General features: G+C 49.2%; 1 protein-coding gene across 4 annotated transcripts in view; it reads right to left on the bottom strand.

Moving 5' to 3' along the window:
* ZCWPW2 (zinc finger CW-type and PWWP domain containing 2) overlaps positions 1-23,402 on the bottom strand; it is a 534,661-nt gene that overhangs the window by 430,167 nt on the left and 81,092 nt on the right. Inside the window, exon 1 of one of the 4 annotated variants that reach the window (XM_063924866.1) lies at positions 12,766-12,832. The exons of the other annotated variants lie outside the window; for them this stretch is intronic. The gene's annotated coding sequence lies outside the window, so the exon portion shown is untranslated. Of the gene's footprint in view, positions 1-12,765; positions 12,833-23,402 lie in introns of those variants that run through there. 4 annotated transcript variants of the gene reach the window in all.

Below are 23,402 nucleotides of genomic sequence, written 5' to 3'. Positions count from 1 at the left end.
TCAGTATATCTTGTGATACAATCCTATACTAAATAGAAAGAAAAACCTGAAACACTTGGCCCCCTCAGGTATAGCAATATAGGAATAGCCCACTGAGTGAAATACCCTGTAATAAGGCAACCACACAGCAGCTACATGCACACACACACAGATATTGGGGGTCATTCCGAGTTGTTCGCTCGCTAGCTGCTTTAAGCAGCATTGCACACGCTAGGCCGCCACCTTCTGGGAGTGTATCTTAGCTTAGCAGAATTGCGAAAGAAAGATTAGCAGAATTGTGATTAAATAATTCTTAGCAGTTTCTGAGTAGCTCGAGACTTACTCCTACACTGCGATCAGCTCAGCCCGCTTCGTTCCTGGTTTGACGTCACAAACACGCCCTGCGTTCGGCCAGCCACTCCCCCGTTTCTCCAGACACTCCCGCGTTTTATCCTGGCACGCCTGCATTTTTCCGCACACTCCCAGAAAACGGTCAGTTTACGCCCAGAAACACCCACTTCCTGTCAATCACACTCCGATCACTTCAACGATGGAAATTCTTTGTTCGGACGTGAGTAAATCTACTAAGTTTTGTGCTAAAATACTTAGCGCATGTGCGCTGCGTACCATGCGCATGCGCATTTTTGCCTTAATCGCTCCGTTGCGAAAATCAGCAACGAGCGAACAACTCGGAATGACCACCATAGTCACAAACGTACCATGCAGAAATTATGTACCATAAAACTGCACTGGACTAGCAATACAAAGTAATACTCAGTAAGGCTATATGTGATAACAATAGATATAACAATGCACAGTAAACACTGGATGTATATCACAGGGTGTTTGTATTACACAACCCTGAATGTATGCACTCTTTCTTAACTAACACTGTCCCAGTGACAGGTAGAATACTTAAGTGTCCTGTAAGAAGCACAGGACTGGCAATCAGGCGGTTCTACAGAGGAGGATTTGCCCCAGCAGTCCTAGAAACAGCACAGCTCAGTCTATGATGGCCGCTGGTCAGGAGTGAGGTAGAGATATGAAGCTCCTGGGTGGAAACATTGCTGAAATGGCGCCCTGGGGCTGGGGGGAGGGGCCTCAGGTCATACCTGCTGCCCCTGCTGGCATCCCCACCAGGTACAGCGGGATAAAAACGGGGTTAATATAGAGAAAAAAAACCCTGACCCGTGCCCATGAACGACCGTGGTGGCTAGTGGAGTGGCTACCCAGTATTCAGTGCGCGCGCGGCCCGCCTCCTACGGCCGCGCTGGATAGCGGTAAAGTGCGGGCACAGAAGCCCCGTACCTCCCCCTTGTCAGCGGCCCCGCGATCCGGGAGGACGGCGTGTGTGTGACTGACCCGTGAGAAGAAAACCGAAGCCTCCGCTGTAGTGACCCGGCAACCAGGGCGCAGGAGTATACAGCGCCGCTGGGGGTGACGGAGCTGCACGCCGGAAAGTCTGTCTGACTATCCTTGCTGCAGCCCTGCAGTATTCTGACAAGAATCTTCTGTCTTTTTCTTTCAAAATGAAGCTCTGAATAGGCTGCCTGAGACAGCCCCCTGTAAAGTGCCTGCATACTGCATGGCACCAACTTAAAAACTGAGCTCACTTTGCATGGAGGCGGGGTTATAGAGGAGGCGGCGCTGAGCATCTTGGGAACAGTCAAAATCTTTGAGCCTGTTGGTGCCTCGGATCAAGATCCTACTCTACACCCCGATGTGAATCCTTGTGGAGCCCAGTGTACCCTGCAGCAAAAAAGGATTTACCGGTACATAATTAAATTCCTATTTTCTCTTACGTTCTAGAGGATGCTGGGGTCCACATTAGTACCATGGGGATATACCAAAGTTCCCAGAACGGGAGGGAGAGAGCGGAGGCTACTGCAGAACTGATTGACCAAACTTAAGGTCCTCAGAGGCCAAAGTATCGAACTTGTAGAACTTAGCAAACGTGTTCGACCAAGACCAAGTAGCCGCTCGGCAAAGCTGTAAAGCCGAGACACCCCGGGAGTGAGCCTTAACAGATTTTGGACATGGCAATCCTGCCGTAGAATACGCACTCTGGATAGTGAACCTGATCCAGTGAGAGATCGTCTGCTTAGAACCAGGACACCCAATCTTCTTGGGATCATACAGGAAAAACAGAGAGTTCGATTTTGTGACGAGCAGTCCTCTTCACATAGATTTTAAGCGCCATTACAACATCCAAGGACTTTGATGGAATTGAGGAGTCAGTAGCAAATGGCACCACAATAGGTTGGTTGATATGAAAAGCCGACACAACCTTCGGAAGGAACTGTTGACGCGTCCTGAGTTCAGCTCTATCTTCATGGAAGATCAAGTAGGGGCTTTTACAAGACAAAGCCCCCAATTCCGACACACGTCGAGCAGAAGCTAAGGCCAACAAAGTGACACACTTCCATGTGAAAAACTTGACTTCAACCTCCTGTAGAGGCTCAAACAAATCCGATTGGAGGAACTGTAATACCAGGGTGCCGTAGGCGGCACAAAGGGAGGTTGGATGTGCAGAACCCCTTTCAAAAAAGTCAGAACCTCAGGGAGGGAAGCTAGCTGTTTCTGGAAGAAAATGGATACGGCCGAAACCTGGACCTTTACGGATCCCAACCTCAGGCCCATATCCACACCAGCTTGCAGAAAAGAGGAAATCGTCCCAATTGAAACTTCACCGTAGGAAACTTCTTGGATTCACACCAAGACACATACTTTTTCCAAATGCAATGGTAATATTTAGACGTTACTCCTTTCCTAGCCTGTATCAGGGTAGGAATGACTTTTGCTCGGAATGCCCTTCCGAGCTAATATCTGGCGTTCAACCTCCATGCCGTCAAACGTAGCCGCGGTAAGTCTTGATAAGCGAACGGCACCTGTTGTAACAGGTCCTCCCGAAGAGGAAGAGGCCTCGGATCTTCCAACAGTAGATCCAGAAGATCTGCGTACCAAGCCCTTCTTGGCCAGTCCGGAGCAATGAGGATTACATGAACTCTTGTTCTCCTTATGAGCTTCAGAACCTTTGGGATGAGTGGAAGAAACACGTACACCGACTGGAACACTCACGGAGACAACAGAGCGTCCACCGCCACTGCTTGCGGGTCCTTCGACCTGGAGCAATACCTCCGAAGCTTCTTGTTGAGACGTGAGGCGATCATGTTTATTTGAGGTACACCCCAAAGATTTGTCACCGCCGTGAACACCTCTGGATGGAGGCCCACTCTCCTGGATGGAGATCGTGTCTGCTGAGGAAATCTGCTTCCCAGTTGTCTACTCCCGGAATGAAAATTGCTGACAGCGCCAACGCGTGTTTTACTGCCGAGAGGATGATTTTTGTCACCTCTGACATTGCAGCTCTGCTCTTCGTTCCGCCCTGTCGGTTTATGTAGGCCACCGTCGTTATATTGTCCGACTGCACTTGAATGGCTAGCTCTCGCAGAAGATCTGCCGCTTGAAGAAGACCGTTGTATACGGCTCTTAGTTCCAGAATGTTTATTGGAAGACCGGATTCCAGGTTTGACCACCTTCCTTGGAAGGTTTTCCCTTGAGTGACTGCGCATCATCCCCGGAGACTTGCATCCGTGGTTAGAAGGATCCAGTCCTGAATCCCGAACATGCGGCCCACCAGAAGGTGAGACATCTGCAGCCACCAGAGTAGTGAAATCCTTGCTTTCGGCGACAGACGAACCCGCAGGTGCAAATGTAGATGAGACCCCGACCACTTGTCCAGGAGATCCAGTCGGAAGGATCGAGCATGAAATCTTCCGTACTGTAGAGCCTCGTAGGAGGCAACCATCTTCCCCAGAAGGCGAATGCACTGATGAACTGATACCCGGGCTGGCTTCAGGACATTCTGGACCATTGTTTGAATCACCAACACTTTCTCCTCCAGCAGAAACACCTTCTGCACTTCCGTGCTGAGGATCACCCCTGGGAAAGACAATCTCCTTGTCGGCTCCAAATGTGACTTTGGAAGGTTCAGGATCCAACCATGTTCCCTGAGCAGACGAGTCGTGAAAGCAATAGACTGCAACAACTTCTCTCTGGTCGATGCCTTTATCAGCAGATCATCCAGATACGGAATTATGTTCACCCCCTGACTACAGAGGAGAACCATCATCTCTGCCATCACCTTGGTGAACACCCTCGGTGCTGTGGAGAGGCCAAATGGCAGTGCCTGGAATTGATAGTGACTGTCTAACAGTACAAATCTGAGATAGGCCTAGTGCGGCGGCCAAATCGGAATGTGGAGGTACGCATCCTTGATATCCAGGGATACCAGAAATTCCCTCTCCTCCAGACCTGAGATCACCGCTCTCAGAGACTCCATTTTGAATTTGAACACCCTCAGATAAGGGTTTAGCGATTTTAAGTTCAAAATTGGTCTGACCGAACCTTTTCGTGGTACCGAAACCGGATGGTTTGAATAGAAACCCATGTGTTGCATATGAGGTGGAACAGGAACAATGACCTCTGACTTTTCCAATTTTTGGATGGCCTCCCGAAGGATAGCCCTGTCTGTCATCAAAGCCGGCAAGCCTGATTTGAAGAACCGGTGAGGCAGGAGTTCTTGAAACTCTAGTCTGTACCCCTGGGACACAATATCCTGTACCCAGGGATCCAGGCCGGATGACACCCAGATGTGACTGAAACGTCTGAGCCTCGCACCCACCAGCCCACCCTCCAAGCTTCGCGGTCCACCGTCACGCTGAGGATTTTGAGGAAACAGAAGCAGGTTTCTGGTCCTGGAAGCCAGCGGGAGCAGGGTTTTTGGATTTTGCACAACCATCTCTAAAGAAGGTGGTATGAGGCTTGGACTTTTTTGTCTTAGCGGTCCAAAAGGACTGCGATGTAGAGGAAGACAATTGTTTATTTGTAGAAAGCGTAGCTGAGGGAAGAAAAGGTGACTTACCCGCGGTTGCCGTGGAAATCCACGCATCCAATGCTTTCCCAAATACACCCTGACCTGTCTAGGGTAGGTTCTCCACACTTCTCCTGTTCCGTGTCTGCAGACCATTGGCGTAGCCGGAGTCCCCTGCGAGCTGAGACAGACATGTAAGATAGCCTTGCAGTCAGCGTACCCAGGTCCTTCATTGATTCCACCGTGAACCCCACAGAATCCTATATGTTACCTAAAAACAATGTCACTTCTGTCCATTGTATATAAGTCCTCTAGTAATGTGCCTGACCACTTTATTCTAGCTTTAGAGATCCATGCACAGGCAATAGTAGGCCTCAAAGTCACCCCTGAAGCAGTGTATATGGATTTGAGCGTAGTGTCAATCTCACGATCAGCCAGTTCTTTTAACGTGGTAGACCCAGGGACAGGTGAAACCACCTTCTTTGACAATCTGGAAACAGATGCATCAACTATGGGTGGGGTTTCCCATTTTTTCTATCCTCCTCAGGAAAAGGAAAGGCAACCAAAACCCTTTTGGGGATCTGCAATTTTTTACTCTGGGTTCTCTCAGAAGTTTTCAAATAAAGCATTTAAATTCTTTAGACGCAGGGAAGGTTAGCGAGGCTTTCTTATTATCTGTAAAGTAAGCCTCTTCAACCTGCTCAGGTGTTTAACACATCTCTAATAGCCTCAATCATGAGCTGCACCCCCTTAGCCAGGAACGCCGCCCCCCTCAGCACATTCCCACCACCGTCAGCCGTGTCAGAGTTGGTATCCGTGTTATCTTGCATAATCTGGGCAAGTACACATTTTTGTGGGTATATGCTAGGGGATTTTGAAGGAATGGGGACAGAACCTGACCAAACTGCCATAGACTTCTTTAATACCTGAGGTTCAGTCTCAGTATGAGCTACCCTAGTAGAGATCTGAGAGATCATTCCCTTAATAGAGGTCAATCACTCAGGCTCAGTAATAGGGATCTGAGACAAAAAAATAAGAATTTACTTACCGATAATTCTATTTCTCGTAGTCCGTAGTGGATGCTGGGAACTCCGTAAGGACCATGGGGAATAGCGGCTCCGCAGGAGTCTGGGCACATCTAAAGAAAGCTTTAGGATCACCTGGTGTGCACTGGCTCCTCCCCCTATGACCCTCCTCCAAGCCTCAGTTAGGACACTGTGCCCGGACGAGCGTACACAATAAGGAAGGATTTTGAATCCCGGGTAAGACTCATACCAGCCACACCAATCACACTGTACAACTTGTGATCTGAACCCAGTTAACAGCATGATAATAGAGGAGCCTCTAGAAAAGATGGCTCACTACAGCAATAACCCGAATTTTTTGGTAACAATAATTATGTACCAGTATTGCAGACAATCCGCACTTGGGATGGGCGCCCAGCATCCACTACGGACTACGAGAAATAGAATTATCGGTAAGTAAATTCTTATTTTCTCTGACGTCCTAGTGGATGCTGGGAACTCCGTAAGGACCATGGGGATTATACCAAAGCTCCCAAAACGGGCGGGAGAGTGCGGATGACTCTGCAGCACCCAATGAGAGAACTCCCGGTCCTCCTCAGCCAGGGTATCAAATTTGTAGAATTTTACAAACGTATTTGCTCCTGACCAAGTAACTGCTCGGCAAAGTTGTAAAGCCGAGACCCCTTGGCAGCTGCCCAAGATGAGCCCACCTTCCTTGTGGAGTGGGCATTTACAGATTTTTGGCTGTGGCAGGCCTGCCACAGAATGTGCAAGCTGAATTGTACTACAAATCCAACGAGCAATAGTCTGCTTAGAAGCAGGAGCACCCAGCTAGTTGGGTGCATACAGGATAAACAGCAAGTCAGATTTCCTGACTCCAGCCGTCCTGGAAACATATATTTTCCGGGTCCTGACAACGTCTAGCAACTTGGAGTCCCCCAAGTCCCTAGTAGCCGCAGGCACCACAATAGGTTTGGTTCAGGTGAACGCTGAAACCACCTTAGGGAGAAACCGAGGACGAGTCCTCAATTCCGCCCTGTCCGAATGGAAACTCAGATAAGGGCTTTTACAGGATAAAGCCACCAATTCTGACACGCGCCTGGCCCAGGCCATAGCCAACAGCATGACCACTTTTTCTGTGAGATATTTTAACTCCACAGATTTAAGTGGGTCAAACCAATGTGACTTTTGGAACCCAAAAACCACCTTGAGATCCCAAAGTGCCACTGAAGGCACAAAAGGAGTCTGTATATGCAGTACCCCTTTAACAAACGTCTGAACTTCAGGGACTGAAGCTAGTTCTTTTTTGGAAGAAAATCGACAGAGCCGAAATTTGAACCTTAATGGACCCCAATTTCAGGCCCATAGATACTCCTGTTTACAGGAAATGTAGGAATCGACCCAGTTGAATTTCCTCCGTCGAGCCTTACAGGCCTCGCACCACGCAACATATTTTCGCCAAATGCGGTGATAATGTTTTTCGGTTACATCCTTCCCGGCCTTGATCAGGATAGGGATGACTTCATCCGGAATGCCTTTTTTCTTCAGGATCCGGCGTTCAACCGCCATGCCGTCAACGCAGCCGCGGCAAGTCTTGGAACAGACAAGGTCCCCGCTGAAGCAGGTCCCTTCTTAGAGGTAGAGGCCACGGATCCTCCGTGAGCATCTCTTGAAGTTCTGGTTACCAAGTCCTTCTTGGCCAATCCGGAGCCACTAATATAGTGCTTACTCCTCTCCATCTTATCAATCTCAGTACCTTGGGTATGAGAGGCAGAGGAGGGAACCCATACACTGATTGGTACACCCACGGTGTTACCAGAGCATCTACAGCTATTGCCTGAGGGTCCCTTGACCTGGCGCAATACCTGTCGAGTTTTTCCCAACGGTTTATAATCATGTGGAAGACTTCTGGGTGAAGTCCCTACTCTCCCGGGTGGAGGTCGTGCTGAGGAAATCTGCTTCCCAGTTGTCCACTCCCAGAATGAAAACTGCTGACAGTGCTATCACATGGTTTTTCGCCCAGCGAAGAATCCTTGCAGCTTCTGCCATTGCCCTCCTGCTTCTTGTGGCACCCTGTCTGTTTACGTGGGTGACTGCCGTAATGTTGTCCGACTGGAACAACACCGGCTGACCTTGAAGCAGAGGTCTTGCTAAGCTTAGAGCATTGTAAATGGCCCTTAGCTTCAGGATATTTATGTGAAGTGATGTCTCCAGGCTTGACCATAAGCCCTGGATATTCCTTCCCTGTGTGACTGCTCCCCAGCCTCGCAGGCTGGCATCCGTGGTCACCAGGATCCAGTCCTGAATGCCGAATCTGCGGCCCTCTAGAAGATGAGCACTCTGCAACCACCACAGGAGGGATACCCTTGTCCCTGGTGACAGGGTTATCCGCTGATGCATCTGAAGATGCGACCCGGACCATTTGTCCAGTAGGTTCCACTGGAAAGTCTTGCGTGGAATCTGCCGAATGGGATTGCTTCGTAGGAAGCCACCATTTTTACCCAGAACCCTTGTGCATTGATGCACTGAGACTTGGTTTGGTTTTAGGAGGTTCCTGACTAGCTCGGATAACTCCCTGGCTTTTTCCTCCGGGAGAAACACCTTCTTTCTGGACTGTGTCCAGGATCATCCCTAGGAACAGAAGACAAGTCGTCGGAACCAGCTGCGAATCTGGAAAATTGAGAATCCAATCGTGCTGCCGCAACACTACCTGAGATAGTGCTACACCGATCTCCAACTGTTCCCTGGATCTTACCCTTATCAGGGAATCGTCCAAGTAAAGGATAACTAAAAATTCCCTTCCTTTGAAGGAATATCATCATTTCGGTCATTACTTCAGTAAAGACCCGGGGTGCCGTGGACCCTCCCTACGGCAGCGTCTGAACTGATAGTGACAGTTCTGTACCATAACCTGAGATACCCTTGGTGAGAAGGGTAAATTTTGACATGAAGGTAAGCATCCTTGATGTCCCGAGACATCATGTAGTCCCCTTCTTCCAGGTTTGCAATCACTGCTCTGAGTGACTCAATTTTGAATTTGAACCTCTGTATGTAAGTGTTCAAAGATTTTAGATTTTAAAATCGGTCTCACCGAGCCGTCTGGCTTCGGTACCACAATAGTGTGGAATAATACCCCGTTCCCTGTTGCAGGAGGGGTACCTTAATTATCACCTGCTGGGAATACAGCTTGTGAATGGCTTCCAAAACTGCCTCCCTGTCAGCGGGAGACGTCGGTAAAACAGACTTTTTGGAAACGGCGAGGGGAATACGTCTCGAATTCCAATTTTGTACCCCTGAGATAACACCTGAAGGATCCCGGGGTCTACTTGCGAGTGAGCCCACTGCGCACTGAAATTCACTGAGAACGGGCCCCCACCGTGCCTGAACTTGTAAAGCCCTAGCGTCATACTGAGGGCTTGGCAGAGGCGGAAAAGGGTTTCTGTTCCTGGGAACTGGCTGATCTCTGCGGCCATTTTCCTCTCCCTCTGTCACGAGCAGAAAAGAGGAACCCTTTTGTCCGCTTGCCAACCAGGACTGCACCTGATAATACGGCGTCTTATTTTGAGAGGCGACCTAGGGTACATCCCCTTTTTCTAAGGCAATACTTCCAAATGCCGTTTGGAATCCCTGACCACTTTACTGGTAGAATACAACGCACTTATACTTGATGCCAGTCGGCAAATATTCCGCTGTGCATCATGCATATATAGAAATGCATCTTTTAATTGCTCTATAGGCAATAATATACTGTCCTTATCTAGGATATCAATATTTCCAGTCAGGGAATCCGACCACGCCAACCCAGCACTGCACATCCAGGCTGAGGCGATTGCTGGTCGTAGTATAACACTAGTATGTGTGTAAATACATTTTAGGATACCCTCCTGCTTTTTATCAGCAGGATCCTTAAGGGCGGCCATCTCAAGAGAGGGTAGAGCCCTTGTTCTTACAAGCGTGTGAGCGCCTTATCCCCTGTAGGGGGTGTTTCCCAACGCACCCTAACCTCTGGCGGGAAAAGGTATACTGCCAATAACTTTTTAGAATTATCAATTGTTATCGGGGGGAAACCCACGCATCATCACACACCTCATTTTATTTTTCAGATTTAGGAAAACTACAGGAAGTTTTTCCTCACCAAACATAATACCCCTTTTTTTTGGTGGTATTCATATTATCAGAAAAGTGTAAACATTTTCCATTGCATCAATCATGCAATGAGTGGCCCTATTGGAAATCACGGTTGTCTCTTCACCGTCGACACAGGAGTCAGTATCCGTGTCGGCGTCTGTATCTGAGGTAACGGGCGCTTTAGAGCCCCTGTATCAGACGTCTGGACATGCACAAGCTGAGTAGCCGGCTTTCTCATGTCAACCACTGTCTTTTATACAAAGCTGACACTGTCACGCAATTTCAACAGTACATCCACTCAGGTGTCGACCCCCTAGGGGGTGACAACACTATTACAGACACTCTACTCCGTCTCCACATCATTTTTCTCCTCATACATGTCGACACAAACGTACCGACACACAGCACACACACAGGGAATGCTCCGATAGAGGACAGGACCCACTAGCCCTTTGGGGAGACAGAGGGAGAGTTTGCCAGCACACACCAGAGCGCTATATATATATATAGGGATAACCTTATATAAGTGTTTTTCCCTTTATAGCTGCTGTATTGTTTATACTGCGCCTAATTTGAGCCCTCCTCTCTTTTTTAACCCCTTTCTGTAGTGTAGTGACTGCAGGGGAGAGCCAGGGAGCTTCCCTCCAACTGAGCTGTGAGGGAAAATGGCGCCAGTGTGCTGAGGAGATAGGCTCCGCCCCTTTCTCGGCGTCCTTATCATCCGTTTTTCTGTATGTTTTGGCAGGGGTTAAATGCATCCATATAGCCCAGGAGTTATATGTGATGCATTTATTTTAGCCATATAAGGTTTTTATCGATTTATTGCGTCTCAGGGCGCTGCCCCCCCAGCGCCCTGCACCCTCAGTGACCGGAGTGTGAAGTGTGCTGAGAGCAATGGCGCACAGCTGCGGTGCTGTGCGCTACCTTATCTGAAGACAGGACCGTCTTCTGCCGCCGATTTCACCGGACCTCTTCGCTCTTCTGGCTCTGTAAGGGGGCCGGCGGCGCGGCTCCGGGACCCATCCAGGCTGAACCTGTGATCGTCCCTCTGGAGCTAATGTCCAGTAGCCTAAGAAACCCGATCCACTCTGCACGCAGGTGAGTCCGTTTCTTCTCCCCTTAGTCCCACGATGCAGTGAGCCTGTTGCCAGCAGGTCTCGCTGAAAATAATAAACCTAAACTAAAACTTTCACAAAGAGCTCAGGAGAGCCCCTAGTGTGCACCCTTCTCGTCGGGCACAGAAATCTAACTGGGGCTTGGAGGAGGGTCATAGGGGGAGGAGCCAGTGCACACCAGGTGATCCTAAAGCTTTCTTTAGATGTGCCCAGACTCCTGCGGAGCCGCTATTCCCCATGGTCCTTACGGAGTTCCCAGCATCCACTAGGACGTCAGAGAAATTACATTTCTGTGTACATGGAATGGATTCCTCCTGAGAGGAAATGTCCTCTGCAGCCTAAGACACAGAGTCCCTAGACATGGCTATGTGAAAAACTAACACCCACACACACAGGAAAATGTCAGACACAGTTCCCCCCAAGTATGCCACAGAGAAACACAGAGCTTGGAGCCAGCACACATGCAGCGCTTCCAAAGGTAGATATAATACAACTACCTGGCGCTGACTGTGCACCTTAACAGACTACACAGTAATTCTGCAGCCTCTTCCCCCTTCTACAACCCCCTGCTACCGCACAGGATAGCTGGAGTTGTGTGGAGGGACAGCTCTCCCCGTCAGCGTCTCTGTATTGAATCTGCAGGCAGGAAAATGGCGCTGACCGCTGCTGGGTCCGCTCTGAGGAGAAGCTCCGCCCCCTGAACACGGCGCTGCTTACTGCTCTTCACTCCTTTATACTGGCCTGAAGAAATGTACTGGCAGCATTACCGAGGTCAATGACAGCCTTGGTGACCAGTGTAGGGTATAGGCGCTGGCTCAGGGCGCCACTCATAGCGCCGCACTGTGTACCGCTGAGCCTCCGGAGCGCAGTTAGTACTGCGTTCCCAACCTGTTGCCACCATCTTCACACTGGCTCCCCGCTTGCTGTGGGGGCCGGTGACTCACTCGCCACTGAAATCTTTTGGCTCTGTTAGGGGGTGGCGGTATGCTGCAGGAGTGAGCGGTCGCCTCGGGCGGCTAACGATCATCACCCTCAGGAGTTCAGTGTCCTGTCAGCGGAGATAGGAGCCATTAACCTCTCAGAGTTTGATACTATTCCCCCTCTAAGTCCCACGAAGCAGGGAGGCTTTTGCCAGCAGCCTCCCTGTGCCTTACTCTAATAAAAAACAACAAAACTAGAAAAACTCCTATGGAGCTCCCCTACCTGTGACCGGCTCCTCCGGGCACATTTTCTAAACTGAGTCTGGTAGGAGGGGCATAGAGGGAGGAGCTACCCCACACTATTAAACTCTTAAAGTGCCAGTGGCTCCTAGTGGACCTGTCTATACCCCATGGTACTAATGTGGACCCCAGCATCCTCTAGGACGTAAGAGAAAAATAGATATGGACTGGTGAATTGTTACATTTTCCAATATCATATGGATATCTATTGATCTATCTATACGTGCATTGACTTTCCATTCTGAATATTTGCAAGTAATTTATATATACAGTATGCACTTTTACTAATTGTAATCTTTTACATAATCACTGGGGTTTTTTGCGGGAGGGGGACGATTAGGGTTAGGTTGTGGGAGGAGGCGGTTAGTGTTAGGCTGCGGGAGGGGTGGGATAGGGTTAACATTAAGGGTAGGGTTAATACTTACAGCAATCAGTCAGGATTCTGATAGTCGGGATGCCACTGTATCATACTTGCCTACCTGCCCCTCTCCATGAGGGAGAAAATGCTCTGTTCCTGGACTCTCCTGGTAATGTATGATTGCCATCACCTGTGGTGAAACACCTTTCTTATCAATTACCTAGCTCACCACAGGTGATGGCAATCATACATTAACAGGAAAGTCCAGGAACAGAGCATTTTCTCCCTCATGGAGAGGGTCAGGTAGGCAAGTATGCACTGTATGCATTCTGACAGTTGGGATCCCAACTCCCAGGATTTCATACCAAACCCGCCAAGGGAAGTGTTTCAGTGTTTCCCAAATTCTGTCCTCACGGGATACTTCTGTAATACCCTGCTATGCAAGATACTACTTTATTTCTGACACTGTGCAGTGCACTACAGCACATTTCTGTCATTTCACAGGCAGATAATTCCCAACAATCTCTGCAGCTGCTCAAGAGGCCAGGAGGTGGTCACATGACCAATGTCAGGTGTGACAGTTGGTGGAGGTTAGGCGGACATCTTAGGGAGAGGACGGTGGCTGGACTGGTGTGAGGAGGTGATGCACAGGTTACCTGTAACAGCCACTGTCTCCGGTGACCGGAGTTAGAGAAATGGCAACCAGAGAGCAGTGACAGCCTCCCCCAGCATATCTACAGCTTCCAGTGATCGCAGCTGACATGGAAGTGTGGTGATGTAGCTCCCATCCCCTATAAGGACAGACTGGAGGCAGTTCCCAGCCTGAGAAAGGGGACGGTGCTTCAGTGAACAGGAGCTGGTGAGCAAACACTAAGCACATTGCACCTTTCAGATCCAGGAACCCTTACTAAGAATATTCTATCAGCAGTTTACCCTCTCCTTGCTGCAGCTGTTGTTAAATCATTTAGCATTACAGACTTACAGTTTAGAGACTGTGAAAATAAGAATTTACTTACCGATAATTCTATTTCTCGTAGTCCGTAGTGGGTGCTGGGAACTCCGTAAGGACCATGGGGAATAGCGGCTCCGCAGGAGACTGGGCACAAAAGAAAAGCTTTAGGACTACCTGGTGTGCACTGGCTCCTCCCCCTATGACCCTCCTCCAAGCCTCAGTTAGGATACTGTGCCCGGACGAGCGTACACAATAAGGAAGGATTTTGAATCCCGGGTAAGACTCATACCAGCCACACCAATCACACCGTACAACTTGTGATATGAACCCAGTTAACAGCATGATAACAGAGGAGCCTCTGGATAGATGGCTCACAACAACAATAACCCAATTTGTTAACAATAACTATGTACAAGTATTGCAGATAATCCGCACTTGGGATGGGCGCCCAGCATCCACTACGGACTACGAGAAATAGAATGATCGGTAAGTAAATTCTTATTTTCTCTGACGTCCTAGTGGATGCTGGGAACTCCGTAAGGACCATGGGGATTATACCAAAGCTCCCAACCGGGCGGGAGAGTGCGGATGACTCTGCAGCACCGAGTGAGAAAACTCCAGGTCCTCCTCAGCCAGGGTGTCAAATTTGTAAAATTTCACAAAAGTATTTGACCCTGACCAAGTAGCAGCTCGGCAAAGTTAAAGCCGAGACCCCTCGGGCAGCCGCACAAGATGAGCCCACCTTCCTTGTGGAGTGGGCTTTTTGTTAGGGTCTCCTGCCCTGTGCTGCCACGTCGTCATGGCAACCGGGAGACAAGTGCTAGCGGAGTAACCTGAGCGCAGCTGATACTCCGGTTCGGGTCTTTTGCTGTGCAGTGGTTACAGGCATGGGATCCGGTGCTGGTTTTTGTGCTCACAGTCTGTGAGGTCTGAGGGGGGCGTGGACAGCACCTGCTTTATAAGGCCTCTTCTCAGGTTAAGCAGATGCTGCTGAATCTTTGTTGGTTAGTCAGTTCCTGAAAGTTAGCCAGTACTGTGTAGCTTTGTATTTGTTGTTGCTTACTGCAAATAGGCCTGGGCATTTGGTACTACACTCTGCCAATCCAGACCTAGCAGTAAGACTGGAGTCAGTCGTTTAGCCTGCTGAGGTTCTTTTGCTATTCTGTGAACCCAGCAGGTTTGTGGCTGTACTTTCAGACCTGCCTGCATAATCCTCTCTCACTGTGCAAGGCGTCCATGTGTCAGTTTAGTGGCAGTAAGCTGAACCTGGGCCCTGCAAGTGAGAATTAGGATTGTGGAGACTCTCCTTGTGTCTATTATTCCATCTCTGACCAAGGAGTTTACTGCGACACCCGTTGGTAACCCTTTAGGGTTTTGCTGTTGCCCTTAGCAACAGCATTTCGGGTTCTCTACGTATTAAAACACAACATCTTGCTTTTTCCATCTGAGCATTTCTAATACTAGGGAGACACCCAGTTTCTTAGCCTCTGGGCTTCTCTGTTCACTCTGTGTTGGTTTTGTTACCCTATCACCTTCTGTGTACGTTATGTCATATTTCCCAGTCTGTCTGCGAGTTCATTTGTTTTGCATCCCTCTCTGTTCAGACACCAGTACATTCCTGCAGGCACTGGTGTGTATAACAGTTCAAACACCAGTACATTCCTGCAGGCACTGGTGTGCATAACATATTCAGCAGCCCCTTCAGGGGTTAAGGAGCCGAAAGTAAATCTTCCGGATCGTTTTTCTGGAGATCGCTCGCAGTTCTTTTGTTTCAAGGAGAGCTGCAAGTTATATTTCCAGCTTAGGCCTCAGTCTTCTGGGTCAGAGATTCAGCGGGTGGGCATAGTGATTTCCTTGCTACAAGGAGACCCACAGGTCTGGGCATATGGGTTGCAGCCTGACTGTCCGTCGCTTAAAAGTGTTGATGCTTTTTTTACGGCACTGGGCATGTTGTATGATGACCCTGACAAGACGGCCTCAGCTGAGGCTCAGATTTCGATCCTTAAGCAAGGGCGAAGGCCAGTTGAGGTTTACTGTACGGAGTTTCGGAGGTTGGCCCATGATACCCAGTGGAATGACCCAGCCCTGAGACACCAGTACCGAAGAGGTCTTTCTAACCAGATAAAAGACCAACTGGTACAATATCCCTTGCCTGATAGCTTGGATCAGCTCATGCAGTTATCCATCCGGGTGGATAGACGGCTGAGAGAGCGTAGGCTTGAAAGGGAGACCGAGGTTTCCTTCTTTCCCAAGGGAACCTCAGACTCTGAGGAATTTTCCGAGGAGCCTATGCAGATTGGGGCTACCCGCCTCTCCTCGCGTGAGAAGACGCGGAGACAGCAGGGGTTGTGTTTGTACTGTGGGAATAAGGGTCATGTGGTAGTATCATGCCCAGAAAACTTCAGGGCCTGAGGGTGATGGGAAATATCCTGTCAGGCCAGAAGTCAGAATTTCCCAAGAAGACTTTTATCATTCCGGTGACCTTGAAGATCCTCGGTCAAACTGTCAAGACTGAGGCCTTTGTGGACAGTGGGGCCGACGGGGTTTTTATGGACCGCCAATTCGCCCTGAAACACTCTGTTTCCTTAGTACCCTTGGCGTCGGAAATTGAGATTTGTGGGTTAAACGGGGAACCATTATCCCAGGGTAAAATTACCTCTTGCACTAGCCAGATTTCTTTGTTTATTGGAGCCACACACTCTGAAAAAATAAGAATTTACTTACCGATAATTCTATTTCTCGTAGTCCGTAGTGGATGCTGGGGACTCCGTCAGGACCATGGGGAATAGCGGCTCCGCAGGAGACAGGGCACAAAAGTAAAAGCTTTAGGATCAGGTGGTGTGCACTGGCTCCTCCCCCTATGACCCTCCTCCAAGCCTCAGTTAGGATACTGTGCCCGGACGAGCGTACACAATAAGGAAGGATTTTGAATCCCGGGTAAGACTCATACCAGCCACACCAATCACACTGTACAACCTGTGATCTGAACCCAGTTAACAGCATGATAACAGCGGAGCCTCTGAAAAGATGGCTCACAACAATAATAACCCGATTTTTGTAACAATAACTATGTACAAGTATTGCAGACAATCCGCACTTGGGATGGGTGCCCAGCATCCACTACGGACTACGAGAAATAGAATTATCGGTAAGTAAATTCTTATTTTCTCTGACGTCCTAAGTGGATGCTGGGGACTCCGTCAGGACCATGGGGATTATACCAAAGCTCCCAAACGGGCGGGAGAGTGCGGATGACTCTGCAGCACCGAATGAGAGAACTCCAGGTACTCCTCAGCCAGGGTGTGCCCCTGACCAAGTAGCAGCTCGGCAAAGTTGTAAAGCCGAGACCCCTCGGGCAGCCGCCCAAGATGAGCCCACCTTCCTTGTGGAATGGGCATTTACATATTTTGGCTGTGGCAGGCCTGCCACAGAATGTGCAAGCTGAATTGTATTACACATCCAACTAGCAATAGTCTGCTTAAAAGCAAGAGCACCCAGTTTGTTGGGTGCATACAGGATAACAGCAAGTCAGTTTTCCTGACTCCAGCCGTCCTGGAACCTATATTTTCAGGGCCCTGACAACATCTAGCAACTTGGAGTCCTCCAAGTCCCTAGTAGGTGCAAGGCACCACAATAAGCTGGTTCAGGTGAAACACTGACACCACCTTAGGGAGAGAACTGGGGACGAGTCCGCAGCTCTGCCCTGTCCGAATGGACAAACAAATATGGGCTTTTTTGAGAAAAAAAACCACCAATTTGACACTCGCCTGGTCCAGGCCAGGGCCAAGAACATGGTCACTTTTCATGTGAGATGCTTCAAATCCACAGATTTGACTGGTTTTAAACCAATGTGATTTGAAGAATCCCAGAACTACGTTGAGATCCCACAGTGCCACTGGAGGCACAAAAGAGGGTTGTATATGCAATACTCCCTTGACAAAGTTCTGGACTTCAGGAACTGAAGCCAATTCTTTCTGGAAGAAAATTGACAGGGCCGAAATTTGAACCTTAATGGACCCCAATTTGAGGCCCATAGACACTCCTCTTTGCAGGAAATGCAGGAATCGACCGAGTTGAAATTTCTTTGTGGGGCCTTCCTGGCCTCACACCACGCAACATATTTTCGCCACATGTGGTGATAATGTTGTGCGGTCACCTCCTTTCTGGCTTTGACCAGGGTAGGAATGACCTCTTCCGGAATGCCTTTTTCCCTTAGGATCCGGCGTTCCACCGCCATGCCAACAAACGCAGCTGCGGTAAGTCTTGGAACAGACATGGTACTTGCTGAAGCAAGTCCCTTCTTAGCGGCAGAGGCCATAAGACCTCTGTAAACATCTCTTGAAGTTCCGGGTACCAAGTCCTTCTTGGCCAATCCGGAGCCATGAGTATAGTTCTTACTCCTCTAAGTCTTATAATTCTCAGCACCTTAGGTATGAGAAGCAGAGGAGGGAACACATACACCGACTGGTACACCCACGGTGTTACCAGAACGTCCACAGCTATTGCCTGAGGGTCTCTTGACCTGGCGCAATACCTGTCCCGTTTTTTGTTCAGACGGGACGCCATCCTGTCCACCTTTGGTATTTCCCAACGGTTTACAATCATGTGGAAAAAACTTCCCGATGAAGTTTCCACTCTCCCGGGTGGAGGTCGTGCCTGCTGAGGAAGTCTGCTTCCCAGTTTCCATTCCCGGGATGAAACACTGCTGACAGTGCTATCACATGATTTTCCGCCCAGCGAAAAGTCCTTGCAGTTTTTGCCATTGCCCTCCTGCTTCTTGTGTCGCCCTGTCTGTTTACGTGGGCGACTGCCGTGATGTTTTTCCCACTGGATCAATACCGGCTGACCTTGAAGCAGAGGTCTTGCTAAGCTTAGAGCATTATAAATTTACCCTTAGCTCCAGTATATTTATGTGGAGAAAAGTCTCCAGACTTGATCACACTCCCTGGAAATTTTTTCCTTGTGTGACTGCTCCCCAGCCTCTCGGGCTGGGCTCCGTGGTCACCAGCATCCAATCCTGAATGCCGAATCTGCGGCCCTCTAGAAGATGAGCACTCTATAACCACCACAGGAGAGACACCCTTGTCCTTGGATATAGGGTTATCCGCTGATGCATCTGAAGATGCGATCCGGACCATTTGTCCAGCAGATCCCACTGAAAAGTTCTTGCGTGAAATCTGCCGAATGGAATTGCTTCGTAGGAAGCCACCATTTTCTACCAGGACCCTTGTGCAATGATGCACTGTTTTTAGGAGGTTCCTGACTAGCTCGGATAACTCCCTGGCTTTCTCTTTCGGGAGAAACACCTTTTTCTGGACTGTGTCCAGAATCATCCCTAGGCACAGCAGACGTGTCGTCGGGATCAGCTGCGATTTTGGAATATTTAGAATCCACCCGTGCTGTTGTAGCAGTATCCGAGATAGTGCTACTCCTACCTCCAACTGTTCCCTGGACTATGCCCTTATCAGGAGATCGTCCAAGTAAGGGATAATTAAGACGCCTTTTCTTCGAAGAAGAATCATCATTTCGGCCACTACCTTAGTAAAGACCCGGGGTGCCGTGGACAATCCAAACGGCAGCGTCTGAAACTGATAGTGACAGTTCTGCACCACGAACCTGAGGTACCCTTAGTGAGAAGGGCAAATTTGGGACATAGAGGTAAGCATCCCTGATGTCCCGGGACACTATATAGTCCCCTTCTTCCTGTTCGTTATCACTGCTCTGAGTGACTCCATCTTGATTTGAACCTTTGTAAGTGTTCAAAAAATTTTTAGATTTAGAATAAGTCTCACCTAGCCTTCTGGCTTCAGTACCACAATATAGTGTGGAATAATACCCCTTTTCTTGTAGTAGGAGGGGTAATTTAATTATCACCTGCTGGGAATACAGCTTGTGAATTTTTTCCCATACTGCCTCCTTGTCGGAGGGAGACCTTGGTAAAGCAGACTTCAGGAGCCTGCGAAGGGGAAACGTCTCGACATTCCAATCTGTACCCCTGGGATACTACTTGTAGGATCCAGGGGTCCTGTACGGTCTCAGCGCCATGCTGAGAACTTGTCAGAAGCGGTGGAACGCTTCTGTTCCTGGGAATGGGCTGCCTGCTGCAGTCTTCTTCCCTTTCCTCTATCCCTGGGCAGATATGATCTTATAGGGACGAAAGGACTGAGGCTGAAAAGACGGTGTCTTTTTCTGCAGAGATGTGACTTAGGGTAAAAACGGTGGATTTTCCAGCAGTTGCCGTGGCCACCAGGTCCGATGGACCGACCCCAAATAACTCCTCTTCCTTTATACGGCAATACACCTTTGTGCCGTTTGGAATCTGCATCACCTGACCCCTGTCGTGTCCATAACATCTTCTGGCAGTTATGGACATCGCATTTACTCTTGATGCCAGAGTGCAAATATCCCTCTGTGCATCTCGCATATATAGAAATGCATCCTTTAAATGCTCTATAGTCAATAAAATACTGTCCCTGTCAAGGGTATCAATATTTTTAGTCCGGGAATCCGACCAAGCCACCCCAGCTCTGCACATCCAGGCTGAGGCGATCGCTGGTCGCAGTATAACACCAGTATGTGTGTATATACTTTTTATGATATTTTCCAGCCTCCTGTCAGCTGGTCCTTGCGGACGGCCCTATCTATAGACGGTACCGCCACTTGTTTTGATAAGCGTGTGAGCGCCTTATCCACCCTAAGGGGTGTTTCCCAACGCGCCCTAACTTCTGGTGGGAAAGGGTATACCGCCCATAATTTTCTATCGGGGGGAACCCACGCATCATCACACACTTTATTTAATTTATCTGATTCAGGAAAAACTATGGTAGTTTTTTCACATCCCACATAATACCCTCTTTTGTGGTACTTGTAGTATCAGAAATATGTAACACCTCCTTCATTGCCTTTAACGTGTGGCCCTAATAAGGAATACGTTTGTTTATTCACCGTCGACACTGGATTCAGTGTCCCTGTCTGTGTCTGTGTCGACCGACTAAAGTAAACGGGCGTTTTAAAACCCCTGACGGTGTTTTTGAGACGTCTGGACCGGTACTAATTGTTTGTCGGCCGTCTCATGTCGTCAACCGACCTTGCAGCGTGTTGACATTATCACGTAATTCCCTAAATAAGCCATCCATTCCGGTGTCGACTCCCTAGAGAGTGACATCACCATTACAGGCAATTGCTCCGCCTCCTCACCAACATCGTCCTCCTACATGTCGACACACACGTACCGACACACAGCACACACACAGGGAATGCTCTGATAGAGGACAGGACCCACTAGCCCTTTGGAGAGACAGAGGGAGAGTTTGCCAGCACACACCAAAAACGCTATAATTATATAGGGACAACCTTATAGAAGTGTTTTCCCTTATAGCATCTTTTTTATATATTTCTAACGCCAAATTAGTGCCCCCCCTCTCTGTTTTAACCCTGTTTCTGTAGTGCAGTGCAGGGGAGAGCCTGGGAGCCTTCCCTCCAGCCTTTCTGTGAGGGAAAATGGCGCTGTGTGCTGAGGAGATAGGCCCCGCCCCTTTTTCGGCGGCCTCGTCTCCCGCTCTTAACGGATTCTGGCAGGGGTTAAATATCTCCATATAGCCTCCGGAGGCTATATGTGAGGTATTTTTAGCCAAAATAGGTTTTCATTTGCCTCCCAGGGCGCCCCCCTCCCAGCGCCCTGCACCCTCAGTGACTGCCGTGTGAAGTGTGCTGAGAGGAAAATGGCGCACAGCTGCAGTGCTGTGCGCTACCTTTAGAAGACTGAGGAGTCTTCTGCCGCCGATTCTGGACCTCTTCTTATTTCAGCATCTGCAAGGGGGCCGGCGGCAAGGCTCCGGTGACCATCCAGGCTGTACCTGTGATCGTCCCTCTGGAGCTGATGTCCAGTAGCCAAGAAGCCAATCCATCCTGCACGCAGGTGAGTTCACTTCTTCTCCCCTAAGTCCCTCGTTGCAGTGATCCTGTTGCCAGCAGGACTCACTGTAAAATAAAAAACCTAAGCTAAACTTTTCTAAGCAGCTCTTTAGGAGAGCCACCTAGATTGCACCCTTCTCGGCCGGGCACAAAAATCTAACTGGCTTGGAGGAGGGTCATAGGGGGAGGAGCCAGTGCACACCACCTGATCGGAAAGCTTTACTTTTGTGCCCTGTCTCCTGCGGAGCCGCTATTCCCCATGGTCCTTTCAGGAACCCCAGCATCCACTAGGACGATAGAGAAAGGGGGTTGTATATGCAGTACTCCCTTGACAAACTTCTGGACTTCAGGAACTGAAGCCAATTTTTTCTGGAAGAAAATTGACAGGGCCGAAATTTGAACCTTAATGGACCCCAATTTGAGGCCCATAGACACTCCTGTTTGCAGGAAATGCAGGAATCGACCGAGTTGAAATTTCTTCGTGGGGCCTTCCTGGCCTCACATCACGCAACATATTTTCGCCACATGTGGTGATAATGTTGTGCGGTCACCTCCTTCCTGGCTTTGACCAGGGTAGGAATGACCTCTTCCGGAATGCCTTTTTCCCTTAGGATCCGGCGTTCCACCGCCATGCCGTCAAACGCAGCCGCGGTAAGTCTTGGAACAGACATGGTACTTGCTGAAGCAAGTCCCTTCTTAGCGGCAGAGGCCATGAGTCCTCTGTGAGCATTTCTTGAAGTTCCGGGTACCAAGTCCTTCTTGGCCAATCCGGAGCCACGAGTATAGTTCTTACTCCTCTATGTCTTATAATTCTCAGTACCTTGGGTATGAGAAGCAGAGGAGGGAACACATACACCGACTGGTACACCCACGGTGTTACCAGAACGTCCACAGCTATTGCCTGAGGGTCTCTTGACCTGGCGCAATACCTGTCCAGTTTTTTGTTCAGGCGGGACTTTTCTGCCATTGCCCTCCTGCTTCTTGTGCCGCCCTGTCTGTTTACGTGGGCGACTGCCGTGATGTTGTCCCACTGGATCAATACCGGCTGACCTTGAAGCAGAGGTCTTGCTAAGCTTAGAGCATTGTAAATTGCCCTTAGCTCCAGTATATTTATGTGGAGAGAAGTCTCCAGACTATATCACACTCCCTGGAAATTTTTTCCCTGTGTGACTGCTACCCAGCCTCTCAGGCTGGCAACCGTGGTCACCAGGACCCAGTCCTGAATGCCGAATCTGCGGCCCTTTAATAGATGAGCACTCTGCAGCCACCGCAGAAGAAACACCCTTGTCCTTGGAGACAGGGTTATCCGCTGATGCATCTGAAGATGCGATCCGGACCATTTTTCCAGCAGATCCCACTGAAAAGTTCTTGCGTGAAATCTGCCGAATGGAATCGCTTCGTAAGAAGCCACCATTTTTCCCAGGACCCTTGTGCAATGATGCACTGACACTTTTCCTGGTTTTAGGAGGTTCCTGACTAGCTCGGATAACTCCCTGGCTTTCTTCTCCGGGAGAAACACCCTTTTCTGGACTGTGTCCAGAATCATCCCTAGGAACAGCAGACGTGTCGTCGGAAACAGCTGCGATTTTGGAATATTTAGAATCCACCCGTGCTGTCGTAGAACTACTTGAGATAGTGCTACTCCGACCTCCAACTGTTCTCTGGACCTTGCCCTTATCAGGAGATCGTCCATTTTCTTTGAAGAAGAATCATCATTTCGGCCATTACCTTGGTAAAGACCCGGGGTGCCGTGGACAATCCAAACGGCAGCGTCTGAAACTGATAGTGACAGTTCTGTACCACGAACCTGAGGTACCCTTGGTGAGAAGGGCAAATTG

Source organism: Pseudophryne corroboree, chromosome 5, assembly GCF_028390025.1.
Source record: "Pseudophryne corroboree isolate aPseCor3 chromosome 5, aPseCor3.hap2, whole genome shotgun sequence".
Taxonomy (NCBI): domain Eukaryota; kingdom Metazoa; phylum Chordata; class Amphibia; order Anura; family Myobatrachidae; genus Pseudophryne; species Pseudophryne corroboree.
Note: the sequence above shows the minus strand (reverse complement) of the source record. Positions and strands in the feature narration are given on the sequence as shown.